Consider the following 19,614-nt stretch of genomic DNA (forward strand, 5'->3'; position numbering starts at 1 on the left):
ATTAATCGATTATGAAAATAATTGTTAGTTGCAGTCCTATTTCTTTATTACCTTTTATAACTGAATAATCTTATTTACCACAAAGAACCTTTTGTGAAACAGAAAGGTTGTTCATGGAACCATTTGGTCAAAAATGGTTCTTCAATGGCATTGTAAAGAACTTTTATTTTTAAGAGTGAAAGTCAATGTATTGCGTTTGCACTTTTTAAAGTACACTTCTACACATAAATACTCTAATTTAGGGACTTATTAAGCTAAAATAATTAAAAAGTCTTTTTGAATAAATGTTTATTTTTTTCCAGATTAATTGGAAAGTAATCGTCCGATTAATCGATTATGAAAGTAATCATTAGTTGCAGTCCTATTTCTTTATTACCTTTTATAATCTGAAGAACCCTATTTTACCACAAAGATCCTTCTGTGACACAGAAAGGTTCTTCATGGAACCATTTGGTCAAAACTGGTTATTCAATGGCATCATGAAGAACATTTATTTTTTAGAGTTAAAGTCAATGTATGGCTTTTGCACTTTTTAAATTACACCTCCACACATAAATACTCTTATTTAAGGATATGTTTAGCTATAATAAGCAAAAAGTCTAATTGAATAGATGTTTATTTTTTATCCGATTAATATAAAATAATTGTCCGATTATTCGATTATGGGAATAATTGTTAGTTACAGTCCTATTTCTTTATTACCTTTTATAATCTGAAGAACCTTATTTTACCACAAAGATCCTTCTGTGAAACAGAAAGGTTGTTCATGGAACCATTTGGTCAAAAATGGTTCTTCAATGGCATTGTAAAGAACCTTTATTTTTAAGAATGAAAGTCAATGTATTGCGTTTGCACTTTTTAAAGTACACCTCTACACATAAATACTCTAATTTAGGGACTTATTAAGCTAAAATAATTCAAAAGTCTTTTTGAATAAATGTTACGTTTTTTCCGATTAATCGGAAAAATAATCGTCCGATTAATCGATTATGAAAGTAATAATTAGTTGCAGTCCTATTTCTTTATTACCTTTTATAATCTGAAGAACCTTATTTTACCACAAAGATCCTTCTGTGACACAGAAAGGTTCTTCATGGAACTATTTGGTCAAAAATGGTTCTTCAATGGCATTGTAAAGAACCTTTATTTTTAAGAGTGAAAGTCAATGTATTGCGTTTGCACTTTTTAAAGTACACTTCTACACATAAATACTCTAATTTAGGGACTTATTAAGCTAAAATAATTAAAAAGTATTTTTGAATAAATGTTTATTTTTTTCCGATTAATCAGAAAAATAATCGTCCGATTAATCAATTATGAAAGTAATCATTAGTTGCAGTCCTATTTCTTTATTACCTTTTATAATCTGAAGAACCTTATTTTACCACAAAGATCCTTCTGTGACACAGAAAGGTTCTTCATGAAACCAGTGTTTCCCACAGGATTTTGAGAGACTGTGGTGGTGATGACGTCACCCGCTAATTAGCATATATATGACGTTATCATGTCGTGTTTGCGTTTGATCTAGTGTTGGCACCTGAAATATGTTTCACTTCGACTCTTTGATCTGTATCTGTATTTGATCTGTAATATATATCAAATTATATTTTAAGCCGAATTAAGCTGTTTTAAATAGTGAAATAAAAATGTAAATGGGAATCATGAAAATTCTATTCGTGGGGGCCAGTGTTGATTCTGTGGTGGGCCACCACAAATAAATCAATGTATGGGAAACACTGATGAAACCATTTGGTCAAAACTGGTTATTCAATGGCATTGTAAAGAACCTTTATTTTTAAAAGTGAAAGTCAATGTATTGCGTTTGCACTTTTTAAAGTACACTTCTACACATAAATACTCTAATTTAGGGACTTATTAAGCTAAAATAATTAAAAAGTCTTTTTGAATAAATGTTTAGTTTTTTCCGATTACTCAGAAAAATAATCGTCCGATTAATCGATTATGAAAGTAATCATTAGTTGCAGTCCTATTTCTTTATTACCTTTTATAATCTGAAGAACCTTATTTTACCACAAAGATCCTTCTGTGACACAGAAAGGTTCTTCATGGAACCATTTAGTCAAAACTGGTTATTCAATGGCATCATGAAGAACATTTATTTTTTAGAGTTAAAGTCAATGTATGGCTTTTGCACTTTTTAAATTACACCTCCACACATAAATACTCTTATTTAGGGACTTATTAAGCTAAAATAATTAAAAAGTATTTTTGAATAAATGTTTAGTTTTTTCCGATTAATCGGAAAAATAATCGTCCGATTAATCGATTATGAAAGTAATCATTAGTTGCAGTCCTATTTCTTTATTACCTTTTATAATCTGAAGAACCTTATTTTACCACAAAGATCCTTCTGTGGCACAGAAAGGTTCTTCATGGAACCATTTGGTCAAAAATGGTTATTCAATGGCATCATGAAGAACATTTATTTTTTAGAGTTAAAGTCAATGTATGGCTTTTGCACTTTTTAAATTACATCTCCACACATAAATACTCTTATTTAGGGATATGTTTAGCTATAATAAGCAAAAAGTCTAATTGAATAGATGTTTAGTTTTTTATCCGATTAATCGGGAAAATAATCGTCCGATTATTCGATTATGAGAATAATTGTTGGTTACAGTCCTATTTCTTTATTACCTTTTATAATCTGAAGAACCTTATATCACCTTTTATGAAACGGGAAGGTTCTTCATGGAACCATTGAGTCAAAAATGGTTCTTTAATGGCATCTAGAAGCACCTTCGATGCATTTGCCTGCTATTCAGTTGATATATTAAATCAAAATGAAAGTAAATTCATTCCTTTTAGCGCATTAGCTGCAAATTGACCTCAACCTGGACGTTGCACAAGTACATTTGCTTTGTTTACACTGCACTGAACACTTTATACGCCTCCAAGAGACTTTATGTGTATGTATATACAGGATTTTCTGAACATGTTTATTTTTATACACTGCATAACACTGTACATACTTTACACTTACACGTCTTCGCACATTCACACTTTAATGTGCACACACTTGCACATCTGCTATTTTTTGTAATTTAGTACTTTGTACCTTTGGTTTGTGTCCTTATTTTTCATATGTTTGTGAGGTTTTACAGAATAAGAATTTCATTGTATAGTGCAACAGACAAATAAAACTCTCGAATCTTGAAAAATGTGCATGGTGCGATTTACAAAATCTAGTCTATAAGTTCTTTATGATTAACATCAAACCCCATATTTCTTACATTCAATGTTGTGTTAGTTACATCAGCTTTATCTTTAAAAATCTACTATAACAGGTACGACAGTCTCTTCATATTCTCCTTAATGAGGTCTTTATCTCAACAACACCTTTATGCCAGCCAGCCTGTCTGTCTACCTGCCTTATAAAAAAACAAACCAACCTGTTTTAATGCCATTACTGTCCTCAGTTACCTGTTGGTCTGCTGCCAGGAAAGAATAGGAGAGGCCGTCCCATTTACCTGTGCAAAATCAAACAATGGTCCCCTTCTCCGATTGGCCGTGGAGATTAAAGCCCCTCCCTCTGCCCTTGTTGTAATTCAACACCTGCTTGATTTTGCCTGTGTCTGAATTAGCCTCGTTCACAGTCTCAGAAAGCGTCCGCCTGTCCCCAGAGACACTAGCGCTTCTGTCCCAGCTGAGAGCTGAGATAGAGTAACGCTGTCCTCTCAGTGTCAGGTATATGGATCAGTCTGTTGTCCTGCGCACACACAGCTGCCTTCCTCTGCAGGATTTTACATTTTTCATGTTTTTTAAATGAGGATTTTTCTATAACGGATCAAGTTTTCTTTGGATGGTTATCTTCATATGGGTAAGTGCATGGTGCATTGGATTGCAATTGCATTATTATGATATTTTAATAATAGTAGGGAGGTTAAAATCATTTGCTCAGCTTTTATGTATGAACTTCATGCTCTATTTATCTTTATATATTCCATCATTATATCAAAAATACTCAGTGCTCTGTTAATATACAAACACGTTGGTGGTTTAAAGGCAACCAGTATGAGGATCACAGCTGTCCTGTGGCAAGAGATTGTATCAGTGGTTTATCTCGGTTCGTTCTTCTTTAGCATAATAATGACTTTACACACTGCCTTTTCTGAAGAGCTGTTAGGGAGATTTTTTAAGGTTATACATTTAATTTGTGTGATTAGATACAATATTGCTCAAAACATTATTAAATTACACCACATGTTTCTAAGAAATTTTAATTAAGTTTGTGATATGCAAAGTCTTCAGAAATGCTGAACTAGTTGTTTTAAAAAACTACAATGGAGTCTGAGAATATTAGTAAAAAATGTGTTTGTTTAGTATTTGATGAGTTATGCAAAAATGCAAAAATTATATTAGCTGTATAACAATTTACATTTGCATTTATGCATTTGGCAGGTGCTTTTATTGCATTGCAAACTATGCATTTTATCAGTATGTATCTTTCCTGGAAATCAAATCATTGACCTTTCTTTGCTGCTTATGCAATACCTTACCAATTAAACTACAGGAAGACATCATTTAAACTTTAGTTAACATAAAAAACTAATTGTATATTACAATTTCTTAGTATTTGCTTTGTTTTTTTGCCTTAACCCTCGGGGGTCTGAGGGGGTTTTGGGGCCCTGGAGAAGTTTTGAGTTTTTCTGTTGCTTAAAAACATAATAATGGGAAAAGTCACTGTATTCAGCACAAACTGGGCTACCATAATATGTGAGCAACATGTTTTTATTTTTAAGAGAATGATGTTTATGTGAGATTATTGAAAAAGCAAAAAAAAAAAAAAAACGACTTGAGAACAGGATCTTGTAGTCTTCATTTTTTCTTTGAAATAATGTGAAAATCTGTAAAGTTAAATAGACATCATGTGTTGGAAATCACCCATATGTAACTCCACAGGTTTGTGCAAAACCTAAACATTTGACCTTTTTGTAGTCACAAATTTGCTTAGATTTGATTAGTGACAAAATATTTCTTTTTCATTGTGCGTCATTACCTTTCTTTGTTTAAAGCTTCCTTTTCTCCAACTTTAAGCGAAAGAAATTCTAGATTTTTATCATGACCTCAGTCTGTAAAAGTGTTTTACATTGTTCGCAACACACGTAGGAGTCCATTATTCACAAGGTGGTTAAAGTGAATATGACTTCATACAGTATATACAGGGCAGTATTGAATGAGCCGGGGAACTTTTCCTCTGCGGTGATTGAATACTCCATCAAAAGTGTCTTTTGGTGGGAAGTCAGCGGGAACAAGACTGTCTGTCACACTTTGTTCAGCAGGGAATGCATTTGTGTCCCCAGGGAGCGATTTTGTTTCACGCAGAGAGCCTTACGTGTTTCAAGCATACCATTGTCTCGTGTAATCCTACGGTCCTGCCTTACTGCAATGCCGTCCATTCAGTCGCTGCCAAGATTTCTCTCTCACTCGCTTTCTGTTCACACTTTCAGTGGTTGCATGTTGCTACATGGACCACCAACATGCAGCTCTCGTTCGCAATAACAGAGGAGGAGGTGTGCAGAAAGAAAAGAGGAGGACATTAGGCTTTGTGCTTCTGTTTACTCTCCAGATGGAACAACAAAAACAATAGTTAGAGATCTTAACCTCTGTGACCTTATCTCCCAATGGTCCACTGGCTCAGTTGAGTGGGGTGTTTTATGACCATGAGGTTATCCCATTGTATATTCGTGTTCCCAGCATGTCCTGTGTCTGTCTGCTTGGAGATTGAAGGAATTTGGAAAGGTGGTTTATCTTTAATTGTGATGTTTGCTTGTACAGGTGCTCTTGTAGATATGAAGTGACTAACTGGTTTAAGAGCTACTTACCCAAAGTTTGATTATTTAAAATATCTTCACCTTTAATTGGCATTCACTTTACAGAAAGTAGTTTGTATCAGAAAGTATCTTGCAGAAATTATCTTGAACAATCAGCATTTAGCTACGAATGTATAATTTTTTAATATGCCAGTTTTGCAATTTATATTTTGCTTGCAAACTAGTTTCGACTGACATTGCATGCATGATGACGTATCCAGACGAACTACTTTTTTTGGCCTTTATTTAGACAGTATAGTGGAGTGTAGACAGAAAAGTGTTGGGTGTAGATAGGGATCGGCAAAGGACCTCAGAGACGGGAATCAAACTCGGGTCGCCGTAAGCACACTGGTGCTATATGTCGATGCAACCATGAGGCTATCCATGGCCAGACAGATCTTGACCCTCAAGTTTACCGTGGTTATACAATAAGTACAAACTGTAAGTTGACTTGGTGAGTAACTGTCTGCTAAATGAAGAATAGTGCATTGTTTCATGGATACATCCCCTACGTGACAGAAGATGGTCACGTCATACACACAAAGCATTCGGGGGTTTCCTCAAAGTGTTTCATCTCTCGCCTGGATGTGAATGAATCCACTATGAGCTATAGGGACAGTAATTTGTTTGGTGTATAAAGTCTCCATTTGCTGTTTATTGCTCTCTTTGATGGAGAATTCAAAGCCAGAGTCCCTCTACCATGAGTCTCTGAAGAGGAGTTCAAAATAAGCCAAATTTAATTATCTCTTGAATATCCGTCTCTGTGATTTACAGTAAAATGCATCACCGCTGCTATTTGTGTCATCTCACGGTGGCGCAAAGACCGAAGGACGTTAGCATTATTACGAATTTCATTTATTTGGTTTAAAAATACAGATACGATCTTTAAAATCAACCGTCCTCCCTTCCTTTGAAAACTTCAAAAGCTGATGTGTGAAATGGCAAACTTTGATCTTTTTTGACCTGAGAACTTTGATTGGTTACCAGCTCTGTACTTTTCCCCTTATGAAATAGGAGACATCTGCTATAATTACAGCGCTCCTTGAACATTCTAGCCAGGATTCGTTTTAAACCCTTAAACCCCCCACAGTATTACACTACTGCAATTAATTTGGTCCAGACCACTTAACTCTCAAAGTTTCGGTCAATCAATTCTTCGTCTTTGTTAACTTCATAGGTTAAGATGAAAAATGTAAAAAATGTTCTAGCAAATCAAAATTGATAGAATGTTAAATAACTTAATAGTTTAACGGATCACAGAAATGCACGGTACGGAGTCACGGATCCGATCATTTTTTGGATCAGGGTGATATGAAATAAAACAAACTAGAGAACAAATCAACAAATGACAAGGATATATAAATAAAAAAGAGCAAAGTTACAAATAAACTAAGGCATAGCAGTAGTATTCAAGTAAAAGTACTTTTAGTAAAAGACCTCCACTGCTTCACACTCATTGGTTGTCGCTCCCGATAGTCGCTCGTCATTTGCATAAAATTGAACTGTTCTCAACTTCGTCCAGGGTTTTCTTCTAGGTTTTTTTCATCCCATAGGGAGTCAGCCAACATTGGCTTAACTTAGCCCTTTCCCGTATACGTTACATTATTGCTACGCTCGCCAACATTGGCTTAACTTAGCACTTTCCTGTATACGTTACATTATTACTACGCTCGCTTGTATGGTTTATTATTAGCCACTGTATTCTGCTTCTTATATTATCTATCGATTTTTCTGTTTTCCCCTACATCTATTCATGTAAAGCTGCTTTGAAACAATTAACTGTTGTGAAATGGCTATATAAATAAAATTGAATTGAATTGAAGGAGAATGCGTCACTCCGCCGTTGTAAGTCTCTAATGGTGTGCACGCAGCTTTAGCGTCTTCTTGCGCTTTAATTGTGTAAAATTGCTTGAATGTGGACATTTGCATAACTTCGAAACACATGCAAATTATAGACCTTCACTATATAAATTTGCTAATTAAAACACAAATCACTTGCTTGTCGAACCGTGGGATCACAGATCAACTGGGATCTGTTTAACCAGTTTGAAAAAATAAAGAGTTTGGTTCCAAAACGTAATGAATCCATTTAGACTAATTTGGGTAAAAACGTGTTTTCTATACAAAGAAAGTGACAAGATGAAAACCCCTATTTTCTGTTACAAACTTTCATAAATCATCATTAGGTTATAATTACATTAAATATTCAGATCCATAATTTGATTTTCAAAGATTTATTATAAAAAACACAATTTTCCGCAAAATGCAATAAATCCATGCCAAGTTTTTTTTTTCAAAAAGCTATAAATCTATTGAATCAATATATAAATGTGCATTCATGTTAAATTCATTTAGTTGACTAGTGGTATACACTGATTAAAAAATAAACATTAATGACATTAATCAAAACACTTACTTTGTCATATTAAGAACACTCTCATTGCTGCTGTCATTCTTTGGATGAACTTTTTTGACAGCGATCAGCTGTAACATTTTTTGGTCCTGCTCGATTTTCGTTGACTTCGAGTAAAATAATGGAAAGTTTTTATAAGATCATCTGGGGTCAGTGTGTTAGCATGACAGAAGCTTGATGCTGTCGTGTGAGAACAAGCAACAGCCGACATTTTTCCTTCACCCGAGTGCTTTTCGCGTAAATTATTCTATTTTAATGGCTTACGTTTCTTCCCCGCCACAGGTTTATGAATGCCATCAATTATTATTTAGTTTTGGTTTGTTTGTTGATTACGAAGTACAAAGTAGAGGAAAACTAGGAATCTGTGTGTATTCAAAGCGCCGCCATTGTTGTTTACAATGCGTGTAATGGTGCGCTGTGATTGGTTAAGCTAATTTATTGAATTCTGCAGAAGAGGAGGACTGCTGTTTGTCGCGTTTTGGGAAAAAAGAGAGAAAAGATGACAAAATAACAGGGTGGATATCAGATTTTGCATACAATTAAGAATTTCCTTAAATACTGACCAGATACAATACTGATTTTGGTGCTAACTAATTTTTTTTAAATGCCGTTTATCGCGTTTTGGAACCAAACTCTTAAAATATAACTTTGTATTTAGTATCAGCATCTTTTGCAATTCAAGTTATTAATGATTTTATCATATTTGTGATATCTGGTTCTTTTTTTACCATATAGAGCCACATTTACACTGCAGATATATGTGTGTTGATTCCCAAGTCTTGAAGTTTCTTTGAGGCAGTTTTATTTACTCAGAACTCTTGTTTCCTGTTGTACGTGTGTTTGTGTTCTTGTGTGTTTTGCGCTGCTGCGACACAAGTCTGCGCTCGTCCTTCGAATGTCTTCAGAAAGATCCTGACAGTAGCGTTGCTCGGAAACCATCTCAGTGTTTTCTCAGTTCTCTGTAAAGCCCGAACTTAGAGGATTAGAGTGCAAGAAAAGTATCTGAATGCCGTCTTGTAGACAATGTGAAACTCAGTTACCCGCTCTTTAAAAGTTTATACAATGAAATGTATCGCATAATGGGTTAAGGTGCTTTAGAGGAACAACAGGTGTCTTTCTCTGTGAAAGCGCTTTTCTCTGCAGGGGTTGTAATGGAAGGTGTCTTTCATATCCATGTCACTGACCCTTTGTGTTATTCGACCTTTTTCGACACGCCCTGGGACCGCACAGAATTAGCACTGAACGGATTTAACGTGTTTATGAAAGATTTAAAGTTCTCAGCTGTTGCCAGCAGAAATGTCACAGAAAGATCAGCGGCGTTGACCCCGGGAAAACGTTCATCTTTCATACGCAGACATTCTGGCTTGCTTTCAGCTTCTGGGTGTGTTTGCAGGAAACCGTCTAATTTAGAGCAAATTGTATATGACAACTAGCTGGAAAGACCGCAGCGTGCCGTTTATTAGGCGATCGTGTCCTACATTTACAGGCATGCCTCCGCCCGTCAAAAACACTTCTCATTCTCTGACTCATCTGTCTCGGGCCGACCATCGACACATGCAAATCAGTTATTTCAGATAAAGCTTTTTTATTTCCTCTGTGAGATTTTCACCTAGCAGATAGGGTTACACCTCAAACACACGCACACCAAAAATAAATGCACTATCACCCCACTTTCCTCAGTCAACATAGTGCAGCGAATGCAAAATAACAGCGTCTGACTGCTTCCCTCCTGCATACAAAACTCATGTAAAACATGTAAAACAAGTGTATTTTAGCCACTCACGTTCAGTACAGTATTGGCTGTGTTTGTTTTGTTTATTTTGGCTGTGTTTGTGTTGTTTTATTTATTGCTTCACAGTATTAGCTGTATGATTAAATATTCTGAGATGGAAAATCTAGAACAGGGGTTTTCAAACTTTATGATGGCAAGGACCCGCAAATATGATAAACCTTATGCCTTATCCATTTACATATTTTTGTATAACAACATTTAAACACTGTTAGATAAATAGTAATTTTGATATTATAAAGACAGCAAATAATTAGCTAATATTTATTTTTATATAGATATCGTTAAGACAGATATGTGGGTAACACTTTACAATAAGGTTGCATTAGTAAATGCAATAACTAACACGAACAATATAGTTTTTCAGCACTTATTAATCTTTTTTAATGTTAGTTAATGCCAAATGTCATGTTAGTTCACAGTGCATTAACTAATGCTGTATGACGGTATGTTCCGTTACCGTGAAATAAAATGTCAGACGAAACAGATTTTTCTTTTCCGTGTTTTCCACGTAATGTAAATAAGTGGGCGTGGCCAACTCGCGTGTGTGATAGAGAAACATGTAAATCCATCCAATATGTATATGTAAATATAATCCACTCATAACAAATGAACGAGTGATTTCATAATAAGCGCAAGTAGTGAATCCCCGGTGGTCTCTCGTTCTCTCTCTGTGCTCATGCAGAGGTCTCTTGAGTCGTGCCCCCAAATAAAGAAAGCCCTTACCGCACATAACGCTGGTAATTGTTGAAGTTTTCTAAACTGTAAAGGGGACATATCATTAAAATCTGACTTTTTCCATGTTTAAGTGCTATAATTGGGTCCCCATTGCTTGTATCAACCTAGAAAATTTGATAAAGATCAACCCAGTAACTTAGTTTTGGTAAACCATTCTCTGCAAGCATGTAAAAAAAGGTAATTGAAATTTGTCTCCCCTTGTGATGTCAGAAGGGGATCATATTATAATAATACTATTATAATACTATAATAATACAAAACTCACGTTTATCAGTGACACAGCTGGAGCGATGTAGTTTGACGTGCCGTTTGCTCATAGTACAAACATCTTTGAATAGAAATACAAGAAAGAGACGCAACCGTTAAATTGCAAGTCTAAAAAGTAAAGAACGACAAGACCATCTCAAAACAGAGACCTCATAGCACATGTCATAAACTTCATATATAAAGATGTCATATACAGGTATTTTCTCTGTCTGGTTTGTGCATCATACTTGTTAGTTTTACATATTGCCTTTTTTAATGTACTGTATGCATACATACAAAATACAATAACAAGATTTTGTCTATCAATACTTATATTTTGTTATCTTTAGTGCATTTTCACTTTAACACTAACTTAAACTTACTATATTTTTTTAATTGTGGTGAGCATTTAGTTAAAAGCTATTAGTGAGTGGCAAATTTCAGCCAATTTTTATATATACAATACCGTAAAAATATACCCATTACCGTGAAATAAAATTACTCATTTTATTATACCGCCCACCCCAAGGCACAACTTTTGATTTTAAAAATGTATATTAAATGCTGAAATTGACATGAACTAAGATTAATAAATGCTGTAGAAGTATTGTTCATTGTTAATTAATGTTAGCTAATGCATTAACTAATTGTTTACAAATATTGTAAAGTGTTACCAATATGTGTTAAGAAAAGGCGAACCCAAAAAAAGTGTCATTAGTTTTGTGTTTCTGTTTTAAGCAGACTCACTCAAATAAATAAAAAGTTGGGTTTACTTAAAAAAACTTTGTCAAGTGGGTTCCACATAGCTTTGTTAAGTAATGTCAACAAATAAAATGTAAGTTGTATTTACTAATAAAGTTTGTGTAAAATTGACAATTTAAATGTTGCATGGACTAAAGAAATCCTAGTAAAGTCACTATTATGAAACATTTATTTGATGACAACAAAATTAAAAATAATGATTTAATAACTCCATAACAACGAATCAATCAATCAGAGTGCAGCTGCCCAATACAATCTTTATTTAATTACAGTTTATCAAACATATCACAAACATATTTGAAATGCAATGTTACATTTCAAACCGCTTGTTGGTTTGTTTTGTTCCAAAATATATCAGAACAAGTTCATTGACTCATACTTGGCCACTTATTACTCATGTACCTATCTAATGGTGCTACACTTCTGCAAGAGGGTGCCAGAACAACAATTTACCCATAATACACTGCAGCATCATCAGCCAATGATATGCAAGTCTGTATTGGTTTTATTAAACCGTTTACTTTTACGCAACAATGTTATATTGGCTGAACAAATAATTTTGAAGTAAAGCTGACAAGACGCAGTCTTTTGTTGAAAATACTAAGTTAAAGTAATTATATGCAGTTACTTGTGTTTGTTAAGTAAAGTGAACAAGAAATTATTTAGTAAAACTGACTCCGACCAAGTTCATTTTGGATATCAAAATAATCAAATCTTAAAATCGAATTCAGTTTTATTTCAGAGGTGAATTCATCTCGTTCAGTGGATTTTTCAAATGTAAAACAAACCAGGAGACTGGGGTTGTGCAAGGTGAATCTGTATGGCAGAAAGTTAATCTCATTACAGATTTACTCAGTGACATGCATGTCGGTGTTTTATTTCACACTAAAAGCAGTATGCTTACTGATATCGGCTGTTATTGGTTCTCTGTAGAAAATAATTTGCCACTGCAGTTTAAAATTGAAAATCGTCTGAATAATTTCATGCAACAAGTGAAAAGCATACAAGATGTTCATAACCATACATCTGTTTTGGCTCCATGTGGCTGTTTCAGGTGTCAGATTAGTTCTTGCTGAGATTTTTGAAGGAAATATATTTTCACTGCTTTTGATTGGGATGTTGATGTTGAATAAAGAAGTTCAAACGACAAAGTCAAAATAAAATTTGATTCTTGGCATATTTTATGTATTTTTAGCCGTATTATTAGCAATGCTATTATTTGTTTTTTTCCACCTGCTGCGCTCGCTGCATTCTGTGTGCGTATTGTTGTGATCGTGATTCGAATGTCTCAACAGCTCTTTCTAACCGGACTAACTCAGTTTCAGCTATGTCTATTCTGGACTTTGTCTTATAAGTAGAGTCCATTTAAAGGATGGTTCACTGTGCTGTAGGGATGAGAGGCCTGCCGAGAGGCTCATCAGAGCATCGCCGCGGTGCTCTTCAGCATCCCATCGATCTGTTCCTCCTCCTCCTCTCTGCGATAATCCGCTCCCCGAATGGACCGACAGGGCCTTCACACTTATAGGCTGGGAGAAAGTGTCACATCCTAACTGAATCCTTTAAATGATTTGTTCACCTGAAGCGCTGCAGTGAAAGTTTGTCTTCCTTACAGATAATAATAGCAGCATATCAGACTAACCTGCTGTGTTGTAAAGGCTTTTAAAGAAGGTTAAAGCTATGTGTGTTTTATCAGCAAACATCCAATCAGATAAGTGCTTAAGAGATCAAGAAAGTCAGACAGTACTGTATATGTACATACTGTAGGAGGTCTGTAGACGTGCCGTATCCATCGAAACATTGTGTGTGACCTTATAAAAACATCGCTCTGTTTGTTTACACAGCCTGACGTCTTAATTTCTGGGTAGGCTGTTTCACAGAACAATGGAGGTTGGATAATGTGTTTGATAAACTGATAAATTTAGTTTACTGACCTTGCGTTTAAAGTTAAGCTTATTATTATTATCTGCATGCAACAGCTACGTAGTGGCTTAAACAGTAAGTAAAAGCTGCTGAGGCATTTAAATATCTCTCAGTCTGATTACTAATGAAGCGTATTTTAGGATGAAATATTTTCCCCTGCTTTCTTTGTTTCCTCCGCTCGTATGATAAGAAGTCCTCTCTCTTTTAGTATAGCGATAACTCACTGAGACACATTACCAGCATCCCAGAGTCTTTAATTGACTAAGTTTTTACTATCTCCCTTTCCTTCTCAAGTTATTTAGTATTCATTTCACTAGCATAAAACCTAAAGCTGTCAGTATATCTCTAATAGACAGACTCTCAATAACAAACCACACATGGGTAGCTTTTAGGGCTAGACAATAGTCCCTTTCACACATACAGTCTTTACTGGTAATTTACTGGTAAATTGCAGTTAACATGTCAAGTGTGAACAGAACCTTTCCGGTAAATCAGTGCTCCCAATTTACCAGTAAGACAGGTTGTAAGATTACCAGTAATTTACCGGTAAGCGCTATATGTGAACGAAAATTATAGGATTACCGGCGTTTAGAACGGACGACGTCAGACCGTGCTGACAGCTTCGGGCCAATCATAGCGTTTTAATACAGATGACGCGTTTACCCCCGCACTGTTTACTGACGTTTCCACACACATGCTGCTTGAAAGTTGAGCACACCTGAAGTTTACGTCCACATTTCTTCACCAAAGTTGTTTAAAACAGCTTACCGCCGAATTGCCGACGTCCTTAGCACACCCTCTGTGAAGCCTAAAGTGCAAGCAGTACTTTTGTTAAAAACGCATTTTCGGTTTGACGTCATCTCATTCAATGTTGTTTGGTCATGAGCAACTTCGCGACTGTTTACCACAGACGTGAAAACAACAAAATACGGACCGTGGATATGAACGACGTGGATTGTTTACAAATACAACACTGAGCTCGCCGCGTGCTACAGGTACTTCCGCATTCTCAACGAATTTACCGGTATTTTAATACTGATGTGTGAATGATGTCTTACTGGTAAAATAACGGAACGCCACTGCGTGTGTGAACAGCACATTTTTGTATTTACTGGTAAATTCATTCTGGTAAATTCATGGTAATTTACCAGAATTACTGTGTGAAAGAGGCTAATATTTCGATATCAATATATTAAGTTTTTTTATAACGTGATAACAGCGTCCCATGGCCGTTCACGTTACGTGTAAAAACGTGTGTTAAAACGCAGATCAAGGTGCTTCTTCCTTTCAATGCACGCTCCCGTGGCGTCTTTCGTGGCTAAGCAACCATGGACCACCCTCTTCAGGACGGCGACGGACACGGAATGCCTGATCGGATTTAAATCGCTCATCTGTACCTTACTTCAAATCATATCATTGTCACCATGCAATCAATTAATCTGGTTCGGACTTTAAAGTGTTTGCTCAGAGAAGAGCTGTCACTCAGAAGTACAAAAAGGAGGTGCGGGGATAATTTTGTATGAAGGATAAACACAAATTAAAGATGAACCTTAATTTATCATTTTTTAATTGTAAATATTATATTGTTTTAACCCTCATAAGCCCCTATTTTCCTGTATATGTTAGAGTTCCTTGGGGGTAAAAATGACCCCAGAAATTAAAAGAGTGATTACAAAAAATATATACATTTTTAATGATACAAATAATATTTTTTTTGTTTACTTCCCATCTGTACATTAATGCTGTGTATTTGGGTATTTGGGAGATAATAAGAAGTACACTCTAAAAACAAATGGTGCTATATAGCACCAAAAGTGGTTCTTTGCTCGTAATCATAGAAGAACCGTTTTTAGTGCCATATAGCACCGGTGAAGCACCTGTGTAGAACCATATATAGGGCCCTATAAAATCAGTTTTATTTTTTACCAAATTCCGTTTTATTTTTTCCCAAATTCCGTTTTCTCCGTTTTAATTTTTGCAAATTCCGTTTTATCCGTTTTAATTTTTGCCAATTATATTTTTTACCCTTTACTTTTATTTTAGTCATAAAAAGAGTGTGCCTTTAATGTTAATGATTAAAATGTAAATGATTTGGGGAAAAACTGGATAACAGGATCACTTAATGACTATAAAAGATGCATTTACACACACACACGCACATACACACGCGCGCGCGCACACACACACACAACTCAATTCAATGCATTGTTTTGTGTTGTTGCAGGAGGCTACAACAAGGTGTCAAAGCAGTGGTGCCTTCAGAAGTGCCTTAAACACATCAATCCAGCGGAACGCGATCCATATTTTATACACAATCGCTCGAAATGCATATAACTTTACAAACATACACAGGATAGTGATCTGACTTAGGACAGCATGAGCGCGCAGCTATTTGCACGTGCGAACGAAAGAGAGACAGAGAGCGGCGCCATGATGCAGATGATTATATTTTAAATGCGAGGGATAGTTAGTTTGCCTCAGCTCGCTTGAAATGCATAAAACTGAACAAATACATGAGGATTTGTGTTCGCACTTCGGACAGATGCGTGAGCGCGGGCAAGTGAGAGGTACAGTGATGATCACAGACATGGATGAGAGAGTGCATGTATCTTTGCGCTCACCGTGAACAGAGTGTTGACTAAACTTCCAAAATAACAGTTCTCCGGTCACATAAAAGTCATGTGAGACCTGCTCGGAACTAAGTGCTTAGCGTCGAATTTCTTAATTTTTTCGCTGATGTAAGCAGAGTCGTGGAAAGCCGCTTCGCCATGGTTTCAGTGTTTTGGAGGGGGTCTGAAACGACGCGAGGGGGCGTGTCGCCCAGATTTACTTCCCCCGGTCTGCATTTCCCCCAGACATACGTTCGTCTCCCACACAAAAACATATTTTTATTCAAAATATGTAAAATTCCGCAAAATTCCGCGTTAATACTAGATTCCGTGTTAATTAGCCAATTCCGCGATTCCGTCCGCGATTCCGTGATCGCGGAAATTATAGGGCCCTACATATAGTGCTATGTAGAACCAAATGTGGTGCTATAGTGGTGCTATATGGCACCTATATGGTTCTACACAGGTGCTTCACCGGTTCTTCACCGGTGCTTCACCGGTGCTATATGGCACTAAAAACGGTTCTTCTATGGTTACGATTCAAATCAACAGTTTTGGTGCTATATAGCACCGTTTGTTTTTTTAGAGTGTACTTTGTAGCTGTTTACCACTAAATTAATCAACTACACCATTAGCTTGCCTGTAAAATATAAAATTTTTATGAAAATTTCACATAAATTATGATCTAAATTTGATTTAAATTGTTTTAAGATATTGATCTAGATGTTATGTGTTATCATCTGGTGTTTAGAAAAAAACATAAAAAAATTACAGTTTAGGAAATAAATCATTTTGACCAGCAGATGCCCATAGAGGCCCATTCATTTTACTGGTTGTGGCCAACTGCTCACATCACTACTTTAGTCATAAATTTTGTGAATTTATGTTTATATAAACATTAGAAAGGACATTAAAAATAAATATGTGTGTGTGTGTGTGATTGAGCATGTCTTTTCTATGTTGCATTTGTGCTCTAGTACCAGGCCTACTTTTCAGTGTTGAAATTTTCATATTTATTCTAGATGCATTGATTTTTTGACAAAAAAATTTTGTCAAATTTTTTTACACCTCTTTCAAACGACCGAATCAAGACCAGTTTTTTATATGAATCTTGATAGATAATCTCTGAAAAGTCACAAAAACTTATTCCACTGAGATGAAGTGAACCAGTTTTTTAACTTAAGAAAAGTGGCTTGGGGTAAGATTGAGGAACTTATTAGGGTTAAAGGAGGAGGCTTCATAGACTTTTTTAGTTTCTAGACGGATTTATAACGTATCGACCAAAGTGTAGAAGTATATCAGTGATAGAAATGTTGGCCATATCGTCCAGCCCCAAGCATCTTAGTGACCAAACTTCATCCCGTGCAGACACAGTGTGCATAAACGACAGTCTTGAATTATTTATTTTCTTAGATTTTCTCTCAGCAATGACAACAGATGCATGAAGGAGAGAGACAGATAAAGAGAGAGAGAGAGAGATGCTATAGTTCTTGATTACACTTGCACTCTCATCTGCTCACATATTCTCACATAAACGCTCTAATTTCAATGTGCGTTGTGAGAGAGAGAGAGAAAAAGAGAGTGTGTGTGTGTGTGTGAGAGAGAGAGAGAGAGAGAGAGAGAGAGAGAGAGAGAGAGAGAGAGGCGTCCTGGTAATTAATACCAATTCAAAGCCTAAGTGCTTTGAGAAAAGATAGCTGGATGCTGATATTGGCTCTGTGGTGCCTCGCAATCCCACGATGCAAAGCGGGCCCTCCCCTGCTCATTGCATCCCTGCACAGCTTTGAAGAGTGACTAAAACAGATAAGATACAGAAGCGAAAGAAAATTAGCTCTGTTCAAATCCACTTTCTTCTGCCATCACAGACCGCTGCCTTTCAAATGAAATGAAACCCTATAAGCGACAATTCTTGAACACCCTACATAGTCAGCATCGATTGTGAGTGTGCATCAATTTAACATTGTATGAAAGACGTCATAACTGGTTCTAATACGTCAGCATGTACTTTACATTACAGTCGTGTATGTTAAATCACAAAGAAAATGGAATGAAAAATGGTGCGTTCAAGGTTGAAAAATGCATCAAATAGGAGGCCAGGCAGTAAAGGCAGTCGCTCCTTTTTATTTTTAAAGGAATAGTAGCAAAAATGTCATGATAATTTACTCATCCCAAGATCATCCAAGATGTTCATGTCTATCTTTACTCAGTCGAAAAAAAGGAAAACAAGGTTTTTGAGGAACACATCATAAGATTTTTTTCTCCATATAGTGCACTTCAATGGGGTTTAATGGTTAAAGGAGTAGTTTCAATGCAGCTTCAAAGGGCTTTACACACTCTCAGCCGAGGAATAAGGGTCTTATCTAGCAAAACGATCGTCCACTTAAAAAATATACTGTATATACTTTTAACCAAAAAGCTCATCTTTCTCTGGCTTTGCGTCGCGTCTATTACTTCACGCAGTATGTAGAGATGTTGGAAAGGTCACGCTTGGCGTAGGAAAAAGTCAAACGCTGCACAATTTCACAATATCAACCGGCTGACTGTAAATTATCCTGCTAATTACACAGCTTTTTACCTCATAAGTAAGCTAAGGAACATTAAATATTCATTTGAAACATTTATTTGCTAATTTTAAACGAATGCAGACCTTCCAGGAGTAAAACACGTTTATTTTCGGTTTTAAGATCAGACTAGACGTTCAAATGTCACAAATATAGTCTATTTGGTTTAATAATTTGTAAATATAATGTCATATGTTATTAATTTTTGTGTAATATTAATCTGTACCTGTCAAAATTATTTGCAGCATCTTGGTTACAGTGTGTTATTAGTTTTGAGGGGTTGTTATCTGGAAATAACAAACTTGCAAATGTGGCGACTCGCCAAATTAAGCATTCCAACAAGCTGTGTAATAAAAAATAAATAAAAGGTAAAACACGAAGACGGACGATTTTGAAGTTGGAGGGGAAAATGAGATTGTACTTCCGCCTATGCCAAGCATGACCTTTCCAACATCACCATGTAATGCGTGAAGTCGGTCGACTGAGGAAAGAAAGACATGAACATCTTGGATGATGTTGGGGTAGGTACTGTAAAATTTTTAGTTTTAAAATAGACAGTCAGTCTTTGAGTTGTTGGTGTAGCTCATTTGGTATTGTAGAGCATTGCATTGGCAGCGCCAATGGAAATGTCTAATTTAACAGTCCTTTTAGAAAAATCCTGAGTTTTTTGTGATTGTTGCGGGCAAAAATCCTTGATCTTCCGGCAAGTTTTCTTAAAAAATGTGATGAAATATGCGAGATA

General features: G+C 35.8%; 1 protein-coding gene across 19 annotated transcripts in view; it reads left to right on the forward strand.

Moving 5' to 3' along the window:
- Window positions 1-19,614, forward strand: part of ptprfa (protein tyrosine phosphatase receptor type Fa) — a 294,038-nt gene that overhangs the window by 58,051 nt on the left and 216,373 nt on the right. Inside the window, exon 1 of one of the 19 annotated variants that reach the window (XM_073870664.1) lies at window positions 3,615-3,841. The exons of the other annotated variants lie outside the window; for them this stretch is intronic. The gene's annotated coding sequence lies outside the window, so the exon portion shown is untranslated. Of the gene's footprint in view, window positions 1-3,614; window positions 3,842-19,614 lie in introns of those variants that run through there. 19 annotated transcript variants of the gene reach the window in all.

The sequence above is a fragment of the Misgurnus anguillicaudatus genome, chromosome 8 (genome assembly GCF_027580225.2).
Source record: "Misgurnus anguillicaudatus chromosome 8, ASM2758022v2, whole genome shotgun sequence".
In the NCBI taxonomy this organism is placed as follows: Eukaryota; Metazoa; Chordata; class Actinopteri; order Cypriniformes; family Cobitidae; genus Misgurnus; species Misgurnus anguillicaudatus.